Below are 19,781 nucleotides of genomic sequence, written 5' to 3'. Positions count from 1 at the left end.
TAAAAACAACTTGTACACAGTTAACATGAGATTACCCCAACATACAGCAGTCAAATAACTGAAGGAGTTCCAGCGGGTTTACATTGGAAAGAAGGCAGTAAAAGTATCATTATTTGCAGATAATAGTATACATAAATGACCCTTAAAATTCAACCTGAGAAAACCTACTCCACATTTAAACACCTTCATGAAAGTATTTGTGCATTGATTAACAACAACAAGAACAACAACAATAACAACAACAACAAAAACAACAACAACAAAAGGTAGCCCTCATATATACAAATAACTAGTGGGCTGAGAAAGAAATCAGGGAAATAATACACTTTAAAATAACCCCAAATAATATAAAATATCTTGGTGTTTCTTTAATCAAACAAGTAAAAGAATTGTATGACAAAACCTTTCTAGACTTTGAAGAAAGAAACTGAAGAAGATATCAGAAATGGAAGATCTCTCATGCTTATGATTTGGTAGGATAAAATTACCAAAAACAAAACACAAAAGCAAATAGCAACAAAAGGCTATACTGCCAAATCAATCTACAGATTCAATGCAATCATGATCAGAAGTCCAATACAACTATTTACAGATCTTGAAAGTATAATTCTCAACTTCACATATAAAAACAAAATCAAAATTCTAACATTGATAAAATAATCCTGAATAATAAAAACCTACTAATGGTTTATTTCTGATTTCAAGTTCTATAATTCTGTTGGTTTCAAATTTTCTACAAAGCTATAGTAATAAAAACTGCATAGTATTGGCATAAAAATGGATTCCAATCAATGGAATTGAATTGAAGCCCCAGTATAACTACACACCTATAGAAACTGTTTTTTATTTCTTTTTTTAAAAGTTAGTAATACACTCTGAAATAAATACAGAATCTCCAACAAGTGGTTCAATTTAAATTGGATACATGCATGTAGAAGAATGAAAATAAACCAGTACTTAACATCCTGCACAAAATTCAAATCTGAGTAGACCAATGACGTAAACATAAAACCAGATTCACTCAACTCGGACATAGTGAGAAACAGCCTTGAATAGGAAATGACATTGAAAGAGGATTGCATCAGTTCAGGAGATAAAAATTTGAACAGAACACTGATAGCATGAACACTGAGATTTATGGTTAATCAATGGGACCTCAGGAAACTAAACAGCTTCTGTAAAGAAAAGGACAACATAAATTGAACAAAGAAGCAGCCTACAGAATGAGAAAAAAAAATTGACTTTATCAGATCCCTCCTCTCAGAAAGCAGGAACCACAGGGAAGAGGAGAAGTAAAGATTATAGAAGTCAGAGGGGATGGGAGTCTCGAAAAAAGAACAGCCCACCAAATCAAAAAAGTAGAGTTCAGAGAGACTGAGTTGACAACATGGATCAGTCTGTACCAGGCCCTCCCTGTATATATTATGGATGCTACCTTGCTGTTTTTGATTGACACCTAACGGTGGAGACAGCTATGTCTCTGACATTTTTTTTTTTTTTACCTTCTCTTGTAACTCTTTTCTTCCTACTGTGTTATTGTGCTTAGCATCAATATGAAGGCTTTTGCCTTGGCTTGCTGTATTTTCTTTTGTACTATTTGTTTTGTCTCTTGCAGGCCTCCTTGTTTCTGAAAGTAAGTGGAGGGTAAGTAGAATTGGGCAGGTGGAGACAGGAATGCTGAGAGGAGTGGAGGAAGGCAAAACCATGGTTTGTAGAATGTGAGAGACTAACCTATTTTCTTTCTTTCTTTCTTTCTTTCTTTCTTTCTTTCTTTCTTTCTTTCTTTCTTTCTTTCTTTCTTTCTTTCTTTCTTTCTTTCTTATTTAACTCTAGATTTTATTCTCCTCCAGGTCCATACTCTGACTGTTCCACATCCCATACCACCTCTCTGCCCTCCTCACAAGGATGCCCTATCCTCTACTCTCACCCCACCAGACCGCTAAACATCCTGGGGTACCCAGTCTCTTGAGGGTTAGCTGCATCTTCTCTGACTGAACCCAGACCCAGTAGTCCTCTGCTGTATATATGTTGGAGGTCTCATAGCAGCTGCTGTATGCTGCCTGGTTGATGGTCTAGTGTAGAGATCTCAGGGATCCAGTTTACTTGGAACTACTGGTCCTTCTCCACGTTTGCCCTCCTCTTCATCTTCTTCCAGCTTTTCCCTAATTCAACCACAGGAATTGGCAGCTTCTGTCCATTGTTTGAATGCAAATATCCACATTTGAAGCTTTCAGATGTTTGTTGGGTCATTCAGAGTTCAGTCATGTGAGGTCCCTTTTTGTGAGTGCTCCATAGTCTCAGTAATAGTCTTGTCAAGCCTTGGGGCCTTCCCTTGAGCTGGATCCCATCTCAGTCCTGTCACTGGACTTTCTTTTCCTCAGGCTCTTCTCCATTTCCATCCTTGCACTTCTTTCAGATAGGAACAATTATGGGTCAGAGTTTTGACTGTGGGGTAGCAACCCTATTCCTAATCTGATGCCCTGTCTTTCTGCTGGAGGTGAGCTTTACAAGTTCCCTCTCCCCACTGTAAGGTATTTCATCTAAGGTACCTATTTTGAGTCCTGAAAGCCTCTCACCACCCAGATCTTTGAAACATTATGGAAGGTCCCCCTAACTTCCTACCTCCTGAGTTTGCCTGTTTCTATTCTTTCTGGTGGCCCTCTGGGCTTCATTCCTTTCCCCTCAGCCAATACCAGATCAGGTTCCCCTTCTCCATTCTTTTTCCTTCCCTGATCCTTCTTCTCTCCCTCTCCATTAGTGATTGCTTTCTTCTCCCTCCCAAGTGGGACTCAGGAGTCCTTACTTGGAGCCCTCAGCTTGTTGATCATTTTTGAGTTCTGTAGACTGTATCTTGAGTATTCTATACTTTTAGTTTTGGCTAATATTATTATTGAGTACATACAATGTATATCATTTTGGGTCTGAATTATGAACTCAGAATGATGTTTTCTAGTTTAGTCTGTTTGCCTGCAAAACTCGGCATATTATAACTCCTTGTTATTAATAGCTGAGTAGTACTCCGTTGCATAAATGAATCACATTTCCTATATCCATTCTTATGTTATGGGACATATGGGTTGTTTCAAGTTTCTGGCTATCACAAACAAGGGCTGCAGAGATGGCTCAGACATTGAAGGCTAGGCTCACAACCAAAACTGTAAGAGAGACCAATCTATTTTCAATTACAAAAAGTGATAATGTGAATTTGTCATAAATGTAAAGGAGCTTGCCAAAGCAAATTGTATTTATTGTGTAAAAACTACTAAAGTGTTATTCATATTTAGCTTTCCAAAGAATTAGCTTGTGACTCAGACTGTTGATCTCTCCTGACAGAATGAATATGTGTCAACAAGTATCCTTATTCTAGACACGACTTAGATATAAATAATTATAAATATAGAAATTTTTTATAAGAAATATATTTGTAATTCCTTAAGTTAATTCTTCATTTACATATACCGTATTAGGAAATTTCCCTTCTATAAAATATGAACAGTTTTTAAATGAACAAAAAAACTGATTACACACAATCTTTGCAAATGGTGTCATTGAAATTTTGGAATATTTGATCACATGATAAAGATGGGAAGGCAAAGCAGGCAAGCACATGACTTTAGTCCAAACACTAGGAGACAGAGGTGTATCTCAGCGAGTTTGAGGCTAGTTTTTTCTACAGAGCAAACTACATGAGAAGCAAGAACAAGCAAAAAGAAAGAAGGAAAAGAAAAGATAAAAGAAAAAACGAAAACAAGAAAAACTAAAAATATCAAACTAAAGCTCAAAAATCAAAAACCAGGACCAAAGTAACATTATGTGATTGCTTAATTAAAAAAAAAATAGAAGGTATTATACAAAAGCTTTTCTGAGGAAACCTATCTACAGCAATGAGCTACTTTTAATTAAATTCACTTTCAGACAGCCTCATTTTCTATTCAGCATAGATACCTGAAGTATATTTCATGGTATCCTTTTATAATGAATCAAAAATTATTTTCAGAACATAAATATTTGTAAATTAAATCATAAATCTAAATAGAAACATTACATTTCTAAACTAATTTAACAGATATTTTCCCCTTGGTGCAAAAATACAAGTCTCTTATTACTAAATTTGGGGATTCTCTTGCATAAATTTTTATATAAAATTTTGGAGTATTGACTGTCATTTTGTATTTTGTGTTTGTTATATGAAAAAATAAACTTCTTCCTCTCATAAATTTCGAGAAGAAATTCTCCAATTTGGTTGCTGGTAATCTTCATAGGTTATGCATAGGGCTAAACTTTTACATAAATTTATGTATGGTATTCTACAAATTGCAATTAGTAATATATTCTATGATTCCAGAAGGCTGGGTTCTGAACAATGATGAAACTTTTATTAACATTAGTTATAAATTATTAAATCAACAGTTTTGAATAAAGCAGAAATTTTATAATTTGTAATTTTCTTATCATGGATTATCTTAGTAATCAATGTATTCAATCATAGCAATACCCTTTTCCCTTACAAATACTACTTCCATGATTCCTGCATATTTCTTGCATTTAGTTTATTTTGACAACCAGCTGAAGGCAGTCATAGGTTGCTGCTTACTATAACAGGCAACAGAACTAATTTCCGGAAACAAAGACTCAGTATTTGACCTATGGAGTCTTAATACACGTGATTCAGAGGAAACATGACAATAGTATATTAGAAGTATAAAAATAATAATGCTATACAAACATCAATCAAAATATGATGCAAAAGGATACTGCATGAACTTGATAATGTTTCAAATGATTAAAATGAAGTATCCATTAAAAGCATATACCTCTGCATATAAAACAGAGATGTGGCACTTAATGTAGTTACAAATAAATCAAATTATTTGATCATTCAACAGTAAACATTGAAATAATTACCTACCTTCCAGTAATTGGAAATAAATGCATCAGAAAATCAACAAAAAACTATACAACTAAATGCTTTTCTTATTAACAGAGTTACAAAACACCTACACAACTATAGAAAATCCATATTTTTCTCATGTGCATATAGTACATGTCATTGCTTGATATAACCTCAACTCCATTCTCAGCTATTCTGTGACTCTCAATGGTGTCTGGATGCCCAAAAGTCTGAGGACCCCACAGCAGCATGGAATAGGCTCAGTCAGGCTCCCCACTTCCACCTAACCAATAGGTTGTGCCCAGCAGTAGAGAAGACAGGGACCAGTACCTAGAGATATGAGAGCTTTTGACTTGCATGCCCAAATCTGTATATTTAATCTCCAGCATTGCAAGAGAAAGAGGAAAATAATAATTCAGGAAAATAATTGTAATCATGTAGAATCACAGACAATAATCAGAGGCAAGATGATTCAGTTTGGGGCTGAATGTAGATATAAGGACAAAAGTATGAAGATATTGAAGGGCAAGAATATGAAGGACAAGAATAAGAAGATGTTTGGTGATGGACTATGGGAAAGAAAAGAAGAAGATGGCTGGTGATGGATTATGGGAATGAAATAAAGACTATTACAATAGCCAGATAATAATAAAATTCATTTACCAGAAAGGAATAACACCCATTATGAAGTTAGGTGACCATCATATCTCAAATTAGGAGAAAATTCTCATGGGGCTACAGCCACTTATTTCCAGATGTGACAATAATAAGATAATAATAATAATAATAATAATATAATAATAAGAGAATACAGACTTATCATCACTTTTGCCCATTTTAACTTTTAACTCTAATGGGAAGGTCTCATGTACTCCTAGCCTTTCTTGCTACATTGTAAGAGCATACAGCTAACTAAAATTAAATAAGTCCCAAAGTGCCATCAAGGTCAAACAAAGCTTAAAGCCTCCTGACCTCATTGCTGGAATACCGGTCCAGAATAGTAGCAAAGTTCACTTTCTTTGCTATTTTTGGGTATTTCCAGGGTTACGTTTTCTTGAAGGATTATGCCAGAGAAAATTATGAAAAAAGAACAGCAAGAGTCATTGAATATCCAGGAACCATAGATGAGCAGTCCAGTTGCCCTGAAATAATCTTTCTAATTCCTTTTTTAAATCTCCTCAACAGATGTAACCACAAAAATCTGACCCATCCCAAGGGAAAGATTGACATTTTCATCCAACCTCTTCCATTACATTTCTTTCAATAATAGTTCAGCATAAAAAAAAAAAATCTGTCACTTTTCTCTCAGCATAAGTAGCCAACTTGAAATCTGCCTCTGGTCACAATTGTAGTATTTTAAAATATTTTCATGTAAAATTCATGATTTTTATATAACAAAGTCCTGTCGTTTTCTCCAAAAGAAACCTCTGAAAATAGTTTTAATCTATTTAAACTTACTGACAGTGTCTCTTTATCCCACAGTGGTAGGTGAGTATATATTTCATCCTGATCCTTAATGCTTTAAAAGTACACTGCTGGTTGAGGCTTTGTCTGGACACTGCAGGTCAAAGTAAACAAATTGATAGACAGAAAAAACAAACAAACGATCACCACCTGAGCATTCTTCTGAAACCTGGTAAGATGGGTGGTCTTTATTATTGCTGTGAAAATGAGTAATCTTGGAAGGTTTTGAAGTAGGATGGTAGCAAATGTTCTGAAGGTTTGATTATATTGCAGTTCTTCCAAGGATCATTTTATTCTCAAGTGTTCAGTTGCTTCAGAAAAAAAGGAACAAGACCTGAAGATGATGAAATGCTTGCACAGAGGGCCATCTTCACGGCTCTTGTATTCTCAATGGGATCCTAGCTTTTTACAAAATACTACAGTTTTTTTTTTAAAAGTAACTATTCACTAAGCCCATGATTGATAGTTTAATAAGATTCATTCCATATAGAGGAATCTTTTTTATCCAGAGAAAAATACTTATTCTAGTGAGATAAAAATATCACTTCTGCCATACATATTTTCTAAATACATTGCTCTCATGAAGTACATCACACCTAATCACCATTAGCAGTTATGCTATAATAGATTTCAATGTTGGTCTCTCCATAACTAACTCAGCAGTGGAGAAAGATATCCTTTGTTGTTAAGCCCATGAATGGGCCCCATCCTTGATAACACATCTCCTTTATTCATGAGCCAATGTGAAACCCTTTCATATTCTAGAACACTGATCCATCTATGCACTTAAAGCATATTTTTAGCATCTTTTGTTCATAAGATAATCAAGTGGGCACAAAAAAATTGTCTACACCAACCTCTTCACATAGTAGGCTCCATTAACAAACTTCACCCACAAATTTGTTTGTCATTCAGTTTACACTGGCATTCTTTCCAAGTTCTTGACCACCCACATATAATTATGAAATCCCATATTCAAAATTGTTTTCTAGTAAAGTAAATTGATTTCCTAAAAAAAAAAAAGTAGTGTATTGACTGAATGTATTGGGGGCTGCATTCACCAGTATTATTCAAGGATATTCTATAGATTGGACTATCGTATAGTAACATTCAAGGATATCTTTAAAAACAAATGAAGTCTGGGTCCTTATCTTCTGTATCTCTCAAATAATTATAGAAAACTTTGGAGATCTAAGTGCATGGAAATGAAACATGCTGTATAATAGAAAATATATTGCCCTATTATCAGTAGCTTTAGGGGAGTTCAGGCCCAATATGTAGTTAATATTTTCATATTATTCATTCCCAACTGGTTCATGTATACTCACCTCTTGAAGTCCACAAATAGAAGGAATGTCTTGTTTTGAAATCTTATGGCCTGATAAGCAATTTGTCTATCACATACTGGCATCATCAATATCTGTCACTACCATTTCAAGAACCTTTGAATATTATGAATGCACAAGGTCAATTATTGCTTATTCACTTCTATAATATTCTGACCATGAATTAGAATTTTTTTTTATTTTTGTATCCCAGTGAACTAGCTACTGTTGCTTATCATTGTTTTGAAAGAAATACCTTAGAAAAATATGCAAGGACAATTGCAAAATGATGAATATGCTTACTCTGAAATCCAATAAGCTCATTAGACATCTGGGTTCTTCTTAGTAAAAAAGCCTCCTGGAATAGAATCCTTCAGACCAGATTGTTAATGTAGAAGATTTCTGCTTGTAAACAACTTCCAAGAAGAGGGTTTAACATGATCAGTCACCAGGACAGGCAAGATCCACCAGTGCTATAGTAGAAGTGACTCAGAATACATAGATAGCTGGCAACATGATTTTTGTCCTCAAAAGCTATAAAAACTATAGTATCAAAGAAGCTTGCATGAAGATCCATAGAAACCATTATCAACTAGTAATATGTTCCACCCTCAAAGTTCTTGGGATAGAAGGAATATAAACTTAAGTTAAAAAGTCGTTAGAGATGACATTCTCATGAGCTGCCACATTGGTGGCATGATATATACCTAGGTCCTCTGGAAAGGTAACCAATGTTCTCGATCACTCACTGATCAATCATGACACCCAATACTGATAGAGATTTTAGATGTTTCAAAATGTTTATTTTACATGATGAGATGCTTGTGAGCCTATAGGAGCAATATTATAAAGAAGAAGATTGTTATAATTTAAAAGTAATATTTATGTAGTAGAGAAGAATGAGAGATGGTGGTTAATCTTGATTGTTACCATCACAAGCTTAAAATGATGCCCACACCCTACCTCTTGGGATACATAATGGAGATTCCAGAGATATGTAACTAAAGAAAAATACCTTGAATGCAGGTTTCACAACTCTGTGGACAGAATTTGTGAACTGAGAAAATGAGAGCTATCCAAGGGTCCATCTACCTATGCTTCTGATTGGAGATACAGTGTGACTACAATCATCAAACTCCGGCTGAGACAGTAACCCTCGTGCATTACCTAACAATATGTCTGTGCCATCCATCAAATGGTAAAAGTACAACTCTTTTAACCTGGTTTTAAAGGTATTTTATTAGAGCAATAGGAACAGTAACTTATACTTACTATATGAGGTTAATGGCCATCATGATTGTGTTTTCTTTTTTTAATGTACCATTTTCATTTATTTTCCTCACATTTTATGCATTATTTAACATAATGGATTTTTATTTTATTTCTTATATTCTAAAACTTTCAGACTTTCCCTTAGAATGTAAGTTGTTGCATATATTCTGCAATATAGTTTTAAATAGGATAACCCAGTCTAAGTAGCCCTCAGAACTAACAATAAGAGAGAAAACTTATACTGTTGTCAGAAATCATCTCTTACTGTATTTGTCACATTGTTTTTATTTAATTCATTTGAACTGACTCTATGATCATCTATTATTTTATATTGGCTACTGTTTTACATACAGTATTCTTTTATAATTTTAATACAAAATATAATGTATTATTTTTATCTCTAAATTATTTCATATTCATTTATTCCTATTGTGAATATCTATCTACCTTTAGATAGATATGAGGTTCTTAGTATATTAATTCAATGTAAAGAACTGTTAGAGAGGGAACTTGTAGAGCCCACCTCCTGCTGGAAGATATAGATGACTTCAAGTGAGAGAGGGGGTTGCCATCCCATATTCAAAACTCTGTCCCATAATTGTTTGTATTGAAAATAACTGCAGGCATGGAAAAGGAGATGAACCCTAGGAAAGGAGGTCTAGCAGCAGGTCCAAAGTGGGATCTAGATCAAGAGAAGGACCCAAGGCCTGACACTATTACCGAGGCTATGGAGAGCTCACAAAAAATGACCTATCAAGACTGTACTCCAGAAGACCCAACAAGCATCTGAAAGAGTCAGATGCAGATATTTGTACCCTACCGATGGACAGAAGCTGCTGAACCCTGTGGGTGAATTAATCTAGAGAAAGGCTTGATGAAGCTGAGGTGGAGGGCAACCCTGTAGGAGGACCAGCAGTCTCAATTCTGGACCTCTGAGATCTCTCAAATACTTCACCACCCACCAGGCAACATATACTAGTTGATATGAGGCCCCCAACACATATACAGCAGAGGATTGTGGGTCTGTGTTCAATCAGAGAAGATGTACCTATCCCTCATTAGACTATAGACCCCAAGGAGTTTAGAGGTCTGGTGGTGTGGGGGACAGGGATGAGGACACTCTCTTGATGACAGAGTTGTGGGAAGGAGGTTTGGGGTAGGAAACAATCAGAGGGTAGACGCGGAGGGAAATAAAACCTGGAATATAAAAAATGATATTAAATGAAATTGAAAAGATAAACATAAATGTTAATATCTTTTGCAATGTACTTCTCCTGGAAATATGATAGTTTTTATAACTTCAGAAAGTCTTATTTTTTCTAGTTATGAAGGTTATTTTTACTGTATCTTCAATATTTTTTTAACTTTCCTTTTAATGCTTATTTTTTGAACTTGTTACCTTTTTGTCTTTTGTATTACTTTTTGACTTTTGTTCTTTGTTTTCATTTTTGAACAGTTCCCAAGAATGGGTATGCCTTAATTCTCATTTTTATCTTTAGTGTATGCTGGAAATTTTTCTTCTGAAGTTTTCTATTTGTTTATCATTTTCCTTTTACATTCCTTGCTTATGGTTTTTTGAACCTTCTAGAGCATGATCTGAGTTTTCATTAGTTTTAATAAATTCATTGTGATTATTACTTCAATTATTTATTCTCTTATTTTCATTTTTCTTTTCTATTAAATAGTTCAAATACATGTGTGTAGCATATGTGATGTTTTGTGCAAAATTCACTGTATTGTTTTTGATCCTATTGTGGAGCTCCAGAAGTATCTCATTCTCCTACCATTATATATAGTCCCCTACAGAAATTTTCCAAAATTACAAATCAGTTGTTCCTACTAACTGTAGATTCTTGGGTTTCTGTTCAGGTAAAATTATTTTAATGGGTTCATGTTCGAATTGTTCTAAATTTGGGAATGTGTCTCTGTGTCCTCACTTCTCTGACATATGGAGGGAAAACTATAGCCTTTTATGAGCTTCAGCTCCTTAGTTGTAAAGATGAGATTGTATGTCACATGTCGTACATCAGCATTGATAACAGAGATCTTGAAGATAGAATTATGATCTTAGAAAAATCTGAATGAAAATTTTGTGCTAATGTGCTGGCTACAACTATTAAGGCTGTTGACACAGATTAATTCTGAAACATATAACACATCTCACACTCAATCATCTACACACTGTGATTTACCACATGTAACAAAGCAATCACACTACCTATGGAAATTGCTCATGTTTTGATGAAACTAAGGGAAATCAACTGATTGACCAAGTTCAACTAAACTGACTGATTCCATTCTTTGGATTACTGTTACATCATAAGAGTTATTTAATGTATTTTGGTTATATCATAAGTTGTTTTTTTTAAGTGGGGAACTCAAATACCCTTTATGTCCTTAAGTGTAAAACTCAAATAGCACCATGAAAATAATCTGGCAGCTTAGAAATGCACATTTTGGATTTTATCCCAGACATATTGAGTCAGAAATTCTGGGAGTGAGGCCCAGCAATCTGTTTATTAAAATTTCCTTCAGGCCATTCTATTGCAGGTGAAAGTTTCAGACTGATTCACTATGTTATATTTGACAATGATTTCAACACTGCATCTAGAAGGTCATCAGAACACAATCAAGTGATTCCTCCCCAAATACTTTCCTAATTGTAAGACAAGTGAAGCAAGTTATGACTCTGTCAGAAGACAGAGCTATATTATCAATTATTATGGCAGTATTAGTGCACTAGACAGTCATTTATGATATTCTAACCAATTAGAAGGTTTTTCTTGCAAATTAATTTATGGTTGACTGGAATATGGAAAATGATGCAGTATCTCAATTTAACACATTCTCTGGTAAATATGAAAGCAGTCTATCCATGATGCAAGAGAATGAAGCTGAAATGTAGAGTTATTTCAAGAAGCAATGAGACAGATGACTTTCTACTTTCCTTCCTGTGCTTTTCAGGCTTCTAGTTTATTATAGAGATGAATAGTTGTTCCTTACACTGGAGTCTACTTATAAGATACGTATACTTGCTGCTTAACAGGTATTTTGGTCAACATAGTTTAATTATTATTACTCTAGAAAAAATATAACCATAATAATAGGTAGATAATAGGCATTGGAAACTTCTGCTTTATCACCAATGCATTCTGGTATTTATTTTACTATAAGCCAGATGGCTACATTATTTCTATATTCAAATGAAGAGTTCAAATAAAATCTTAAGAAAAAGAGTATGCATTTCTGTGTTCCACTGAAAGGCCATACTTCATCACAGTCCTCTTATCTTTTTATTTTTCTATTGGATATTTTCTTTATTTACATTTCAAATGCTATCCAGTTTCCAGGTCTCCTCTCCAGAAATCTCCTATTCCATCCCTGCTTCCACTACCTCTATGAGCATGCTTCCTTACCCACCCACACACTCTCGCCTTCCTGCCCTGGCATTCTCCTACACTGGGACATCAAACACCCTCAGGCCCAAGGGCCTCTCTTCCCACTGATCTCCAACAAGGCCATCCTCTGACACATATACAGCCAGAGCCATGGGTCCCTCCATGTGCACTCTTTAGTTGGTGGTCCAGTCCCTGGGAGATCTGTGGGGTCTGGCCAGTTGACAGGATTCCTCACCCCATGGGGCTGTAAACCCCCTCAGTTCCTTCAATACTTTCTCGAACTCTTCCAATAAAGACCCAGTGCTCAATCCAATGGTTGGCTGTAAGCATCTACCTCTGTACTTCTCGGGCTCTGGCAGAGCCTCTCCACAGTCTCATTTAAAAAATCTGTATTCACTTTATTTTGTGTGTGTGTGTGTGTGTGTGTGTGTGTGTATGTGTTGTGTGTGTGTGTGTGTGTTAATGCATCCGCATGTGTGTGCTTAAAATGTATATGTATGTATACCAAATGAATGTTGAGGTTGGCAAAAATCAGAAGAGGTAGAAGATACATTGGAACTGGAGTTACAGAAAGTTATAATGTAGGTTCTGGGGACTAAGCAAGGTCCTCTGCAAGACGAATAAGTACTCTAAGTCACTGAATCATTTCTCAGCTCCAAACACTGCTGCTTCTCCTCCTCCTCTTCCTCCTCCTCTGCTTCCTCGTCTTTCTTTCTGCTTTCTTCTTTTATTATTTCTTTTATGTGTTTAGGAAATTTATCCTGTCATGGGAATTTTTTCATGGTTTCATGTGGGCAGGTATGTATGAACCTGTTTGTGTTTAAGACATGTCTGTCAATACACAAACACAACTTAATTACTTCATCCAGTATTCTAATTATAGGAAACTACTGAAAGTCAGACATGGGAGATTTGTTTTGTCTCTTAAATATCCCTGTTTCTCAACATTGATAATTGAATGTTTAAAAATGAAAATACACACACACACACACACACACACACGTGTGTGTGTGTGTTTGAGTGCGTGAGAACATGTGTGTGTGTATATGTGTGTGTGCGTGTTTGTGTGTGTGTACAACATTGTGATCATTCACCATATTATAAGCTATGAGGTGTTTTCTGCTATATATTCAGGTATTTAGCTAATATCTAAAAAATGAAATATACTATACACTGTGCCACATCTGTGAAAGGTAAGTACCACTGTGAATCTACATTAACTGGTCTTAGATATTTTTTCTGTATGATACTCCGAGGAAATTCCAAGGAAAAACTGTGACAGTGAGGTGATATTACTGTTCATTAAAATGAGCAAGAAAAATACTTTAAGTCTTTTCATATGACAAACTATTTTAATTCTTACTACCAACTACCACAGAACAATGAAATTTAAAATTCATCTATAAGCTACAATAAAGGCTTGAAATTCAATCTCAACTCTTTCATAGTATAGGGAAGGAAACTGAAGGTCAAAAGTCTTACTAACTTATTGTTATTGTTTATTGTATAACTAATTGCCTCACGAATATTGTTTATTGCCTAACCAGACAACTTAGTGAATTCATGTATCAAAATCAAGAGTAAAATTAGAATCAGGTATAGAAAGTTTGAAGATTTGAGCACATTATACATAAGGCTCCGTATTCAATACTCTGAAATTCCAACCTATGTTCACATACTAAACAAGAAGAAAAAACTTTAAGTAAGTTTGATGTTTATACTATAAATGTGAGAAAAATTTTATTTTCAAATAAATAATTAATATTAGTTACATCTTAATTTGCATTGCATTTTAGCAATGATGATCAATTTTATAAGGTCCAGTTGTTATGCTATTTTCCTCTTGCAATACTAAAATTCTATACTCACCAAGTCTAGATTTCTTCTATTTTTTACTCAGACTTGATTGATCAATTTTTATGTTTCTCTTTCATTGTAGCTATCTAGATACCTCACTAAATGACAAAGTACAATTGTCCATGGTTGAGTGTAACTTCACTGAGCTTACATGTCTAAGCATCCATCCAAGTTGTATCATGCAATAGAATTTTCACATACTTCTAACATGAACATATTTAAATCTTCCTATGAATTGTGTTAATTTCTCTCTACTTGAAGGATCCTGCCTTTAGGTTTCTACTTCCAAAGTTTTTTCTTTTCTTATTCTTTTTCTTTTCTTTGTAATACAGCTTGGTAAAATTAACACAACCAGGTAAATTCTATACATAGGATTTAAATTGATCTGAAGACTCAAAACAACACTTGTATTTTTTGTTTTATCTAATGTAAGCCTTGCTAATGGGTGTGCCATAAAAACTCACGTGACTTTATGTGCATTTAGCTCACCATTGATAAATATCACAATTAGTGTTTGTTACTAATTTGTATATATTTTTCTGAAGAACATTACTTCAAGTCTTTAGCCTTAGACTAACATCAAATAGTATTCATGTTTTGTTGAACAGCACAAATTCCATCTGTAGTGCCATTACTCATGTTATTCTGCAAGTTATTTACAACATAATGCATTTTACTTTAATGTTTTCTCCGAGATTTTAAGTCTTAGAATCCAATTTGTATATTTTTATTTTTGTGAACTCTATTTCTTTCAGAGTTCTGCAGAGTTTCATGTTTTCTCCTGGAAGTTTTAGAGTTTTAACAATGAAATATTTCTGTGGGTCAGTGCTTTTAGGCAATTTTTTTCAAAGTTTATATTCTCTTACTGCTGCTATTATATTCATTATCATCATCATTATTATTGTGACTATGGATGGTGTGTGTGTGTGTGTGTGTGTGTGTGTGTGCATGCATGTGTGTGTGTGTGTGTGTGTGTGTGTGTGTGTGTATGTTTGTGAGTGTCCATTTCCATGTCATACACATATGGATAAAAAAGGACACTTTGGAAGTTAATTCTCAACTTCTACTCTGTGTTTTGGTAACATCCTCTGGCTTTCAGACTTATCCATTAATATTTGTATCCTCCATGCCATCTTGCCAGCTCTTCAGTCCCTTAAACAATACAACAGCAAATACAACATAAACAAAACAAAACCAAAAGAACCCAGAATTTTCTAAATCTCTGCCTTCACTCTAAAGGAAAATATACATTCTTCCCAACATCTTTTTCTTCTGAAACTGTTTATTTTGGAAGGGTACAATTGTGTACTGTTGTCATTTTTGTCAAACGGCATTTGTCAACACTTGCAGCAGTTTATTTCCAAGTTCCCCTTTTCATACTTTATGTGTATTTTTTTCTGTTGATCTTTAACTGCATTGTCTTATCAGTGAAAAAAATCTGTATGGTTTAAATCATATTGAACTTTTAAAGATGCATTTTGCCTACCATGAAAAATACATCGCAGAAAGCCTTTATGCACTTCAGAGATTTTTTTTGTCTTTTGCTGCTATTATGTAGATTTTCTGTACTTGTCTATTAAGGGTAATGTGCCTATTTTTTTATTTGAGTTCTCTCTTTCTGTGCTGACATATTGCATGGCTACAACTACAGCTGAAAGTAGAACACTGGTGGGTTTCTGGCATTATTATTGCACACTTCCTATTCTATTTGTTCTGGATGTTTCTGCTTTCTACATTTGAGTGATTTAATACAAGATGGTTAGTTTTCATCAAATTACAATTTTATAATATCTGTCTTTTTATAGTTGTGTACAATGTCTACTTGTTTCATAAATATATATTGACTTCTGTCCTTGGTTCCTAATTTCATGGAATATATTTACATCCTTTTACATCTAATCTGTGTTCATGTCACTTTTTTAGGTGTCACCACCCACTGTGGATTTTTTATTTATTTTTAATTTAGCTGTTGATCTTTAAATATGCAGTTATTACTGCACTGAAAAGAGCTCTGCCAGTTTGTTTATCTTCATTGTGTGTGTAACATCTGTATCATCTATATCTTTAATTCCATGCATTATTTATTGGTTATTTATTGATACTTTTATGAAGGAACATTTTTATTATATTTTAATTCATTTTGGAGATATTTCATAATATTTTCTTTGTAATTATTACTACATTTACACATTTAAAATGTATTACAATGAAACTAAAGTTTGTAGTTTCTTCAGTCATTTCCAAACCTTTTACACCTATATGTCTATTCTTGTTTTATTTTATACTATTGACTATACAAATTACTTATATTCAGATTAGCTCAAATTTATAATTAGAGTTTATGTTCCACTTGCCTTAAATATCTCCTCAGGTCAAAGACAGTATATGGGCAATACGGAATAGTGGGACATTACTAAATTCTCATTACAAAGATCCCTGACTCACAAGTGACTTATGTATTTGAGGCCAGCCTGTGCTATATGTCAGGAATCAGTCCATCTCATCTATAGAGTGACACCATACTTAGAACAAATATATTAAATACACGCATTTCTGGGTGTTAGTATATTTCACTATTACATTTTTGGATCTTTATCTTCAACACTCTCACATGACAGATCTAGTTGTGGCTGTTATTTCTCAGGTGATCCACATATCAATTACGCTACTGTAGGTGTCTGGAGAACTAAGATGCTCATTTGATTATACCATGCGTGTTTCATGATCTTTTAATTACTATCTGTATATTTCTGTATATGTTAAAAAAGCATATCTGGCATCTCAGTAATCATAGTCCAATGCCATACACGTAGAATATTTTTTAATCATCCTTTCCAAAGTTCCACTATGTGTGTTCCCTAGATGTGTCTTTAATGAAGATTCTGCTTGTGAGTCCTAGCTTTGAAGTACTTTTTTTTTCTCAAGAGTTCTACCTAGTGCTTTTCTTTGGAACTACACAGTCTCTGGTGGTGGAACAACTTTAACTTTTCTTTACCTCAAATATTTGCCTGTGTCTCTCAGAAATCAGATTCACGTAAGATAAAATCAGACCTCCAGGGAGACCTGGAAAAATCCACAAGATTTGACATGTGTTTCACTGTTCTCTCTCCAGGGAAATGTTAAATGTTTTCCCCTGTGGAGCTGGACTATGCAGCAGAAGGCCCTATAGTAAGTGTCAGACATTTTCCTTCTACTTTCGATACAGTTCTTAGATAGACTTCAATATATGAACCTTTTAGCTGAATTCTATTTTTTACGCTTTTTATTTTATTTGTCCTCTCAGATATCTGCACATCACAGCAGATCATCAAGTCACTGTAGATCTACTCCATTGTCTGTACCGGATCTTCCCTCATGTTTTGCCCACAACAACATTGGCCTTTGCAGTCCTTCTGATCTTCTTCCTTCTAGTCTTGTGTTCCTTTCCCTGTTCTCACGAGGTCTTTTTCTTCTCATAAAGACCATGTCTTGTAAGTCTGTGCTTAAGCTCATTCTTCCTTTCATAATATAAAGAATCATAGATCTTGCCAAATCCACCACTGAAGTGGTTCTGAATCTAAATACAAGTAGGACATTTGGTGTGGATTTTTATATTTTGGCCAGGTTTCCCTGAGTTTCTGTCTTTGGTACTGTTGTCTTCCCAGGATGAAGGACATCAATGACAATATTTTTCATCTGAAGCAGACAGTTCATCATGAACTTCCTGGTCTGGATGGTTACCGGGTCATTCATGATGTCTATGGTGTTGGAGCTTCTGTCCTCCTCTTCAGCTAGACTCTATATGCCTGACAAAAGAACTGGTACAGTTAACATTCTTGTATCATTTTTTTCCTCATTATTCAATATGGGTCTTCCTGTTCTGAATTCTTATTAATGTTATCCTTCTTTAAGGATATTTTGTAATCCAGAGAAAAAAATCTACATTTATACATATGCATATGCATAAATCCAAATATGTTTTCAAATGCTATCCATCTGAAGACACTAAGGATTTTCTCTGTCATTGACAATAGGTTACGCACAACAATAAAACATGAAAGAATATGGCTAACAATTTTGCTAGAAACACTATAATTTGGAATAAGAGAAGTGTAGCAATTTAAACCTTTCATATTAGACTGTACTCATTACTTATAAGACATACTTGCTTTTTATTAAAATTTTATTGATTTTGCAATTCCAAAGGAATCCATTTGATCTGGGTAAATGATAGTTCTTAGGCACAGCAGAGGATAAAAAGTATTTCTTCAGAAATGATGTGACTACTTCTATAATTTGAGTACATCTCATTGATGCTTTAATGGACTTTATTGGAAAAAAATTACCATGATAGTTGCATACAATGTAATATATATTTATAATAAATTCAGGTTCTGGAATTAGAAAATTTAAAATTAAAATGCTCATTGAGTGATCTTGTATAAGCCAGTTAAATTCTGAGAAACTTCATTTAGTCATAGCTAACATACTGCCAAAATAGCATCTAGTTAAGAGTTTTATTCTGGAGAATAAGTACTAGCAACAGTAATAGATGAATAAATAGGAATGAAGGTAGTAACAGCTAATATACCGACAGCTTTGCATGTGTTTGGCAGAGTTGCTAGGGATTTACATTTATTAATTCATAGCACATTTTTTGGAACACAATATTAGCACTCAATAAATGTTAACTCATTGCCATTATTACTGCTGCTATTCACGAAAAGCACCAAATTGAGTTTGATTACAAAATTACTTGACAGGTCACTAGAAAATGTCTGTATTGAAAGAAGCCATAGAGAATTCTAATTTTAGAGGAGAAGTAATACCATTTATAACAGAAAACAAGTCTGGAGATTCCAGATTGGACATCAGAATTGCCTTCAAGGAAAATATGATACATGCAAGAAAGAAAATCTGAGTGGGGGTCTAGAAAAGGGGAAATCATTTGAAATGTAAATAAAAAATATATCTAATAAAAAAATAAATAAATATATAATTTTTTAAAAAAAGAATCCACATTTTCTTCTGCTCCAAGAATTTGCAGTTGTGTCCATTACAACACCGTCTGTCTGTTTAATATTATGATATTTTTCTGACCAATTGATTTTTTTTTATTTTTCAAAGTTACTGTATTTTGGGAATTTAATATGTAATAATTGTGTTTACGTCATTTATCCACCTGCTTCTGCTCTTGCCAACATTTCTGCCCCTGACTCCTTCTCAATTTCATGATCTCTTAGATAATTTCATTATTTCACACACACACATACACACACACATACACACACACACACACACACACACACAAACATTGTGACATTCTGAGAGAGAGAGAGAGAGAGAGAGAGAGAGAGAGAGAGAGAGAGAGAGAGAGAGTGCTACACAGAGAGAGAACAGAGTACAAAGTTCAGTGAGAGTTGCTCTTCTATATATGTGCTTGGGGAAGACCATTTGGGATTGGATGGGGGAAAAACTACAGAACCCATTGTAGATGAAGAGCTAGAGTCAATTGGGAGTCATTTATTTTTATTTATTTATTTATTTTTACCACAGACTCTTACTATTTTTATACTAATTTTAAAGTGATTCAAT

General features: G+C 34.2%; 1 pseudogene; it reads right to left on the bottom strand.

Annotated features, from left to right (window-relative positions):
• Positions 1-17,559: 17,559 nt before the first annotated feature.
• Positions 17,560-17,939, bottom strand: LOC127691161 (40S ribosomal protein S24-like; annotated as a pseudogene).
• Positions 17,940-19,781: the final 1,842 nt, after the last annotated feature.

This window comes from Apodemus sylvaticus, chromosome 8, assembly GCF_947179515.1.
Source record: "Apodemus sylvaticus chromosome 8, mApoSyl1.1, whole genome shotgun sequence".
In the NCBI taxonomy this organism is placed as follows: domain Eukaryota; kingdom Metazoa; phylum Chordata; class Mammalia; order Rodentia; family Muridae; genus Apodemus; species Apodemus sylvaticus.
This window is presented reverse-complemented; position numbering and strand designations above follow the sequence as displayed.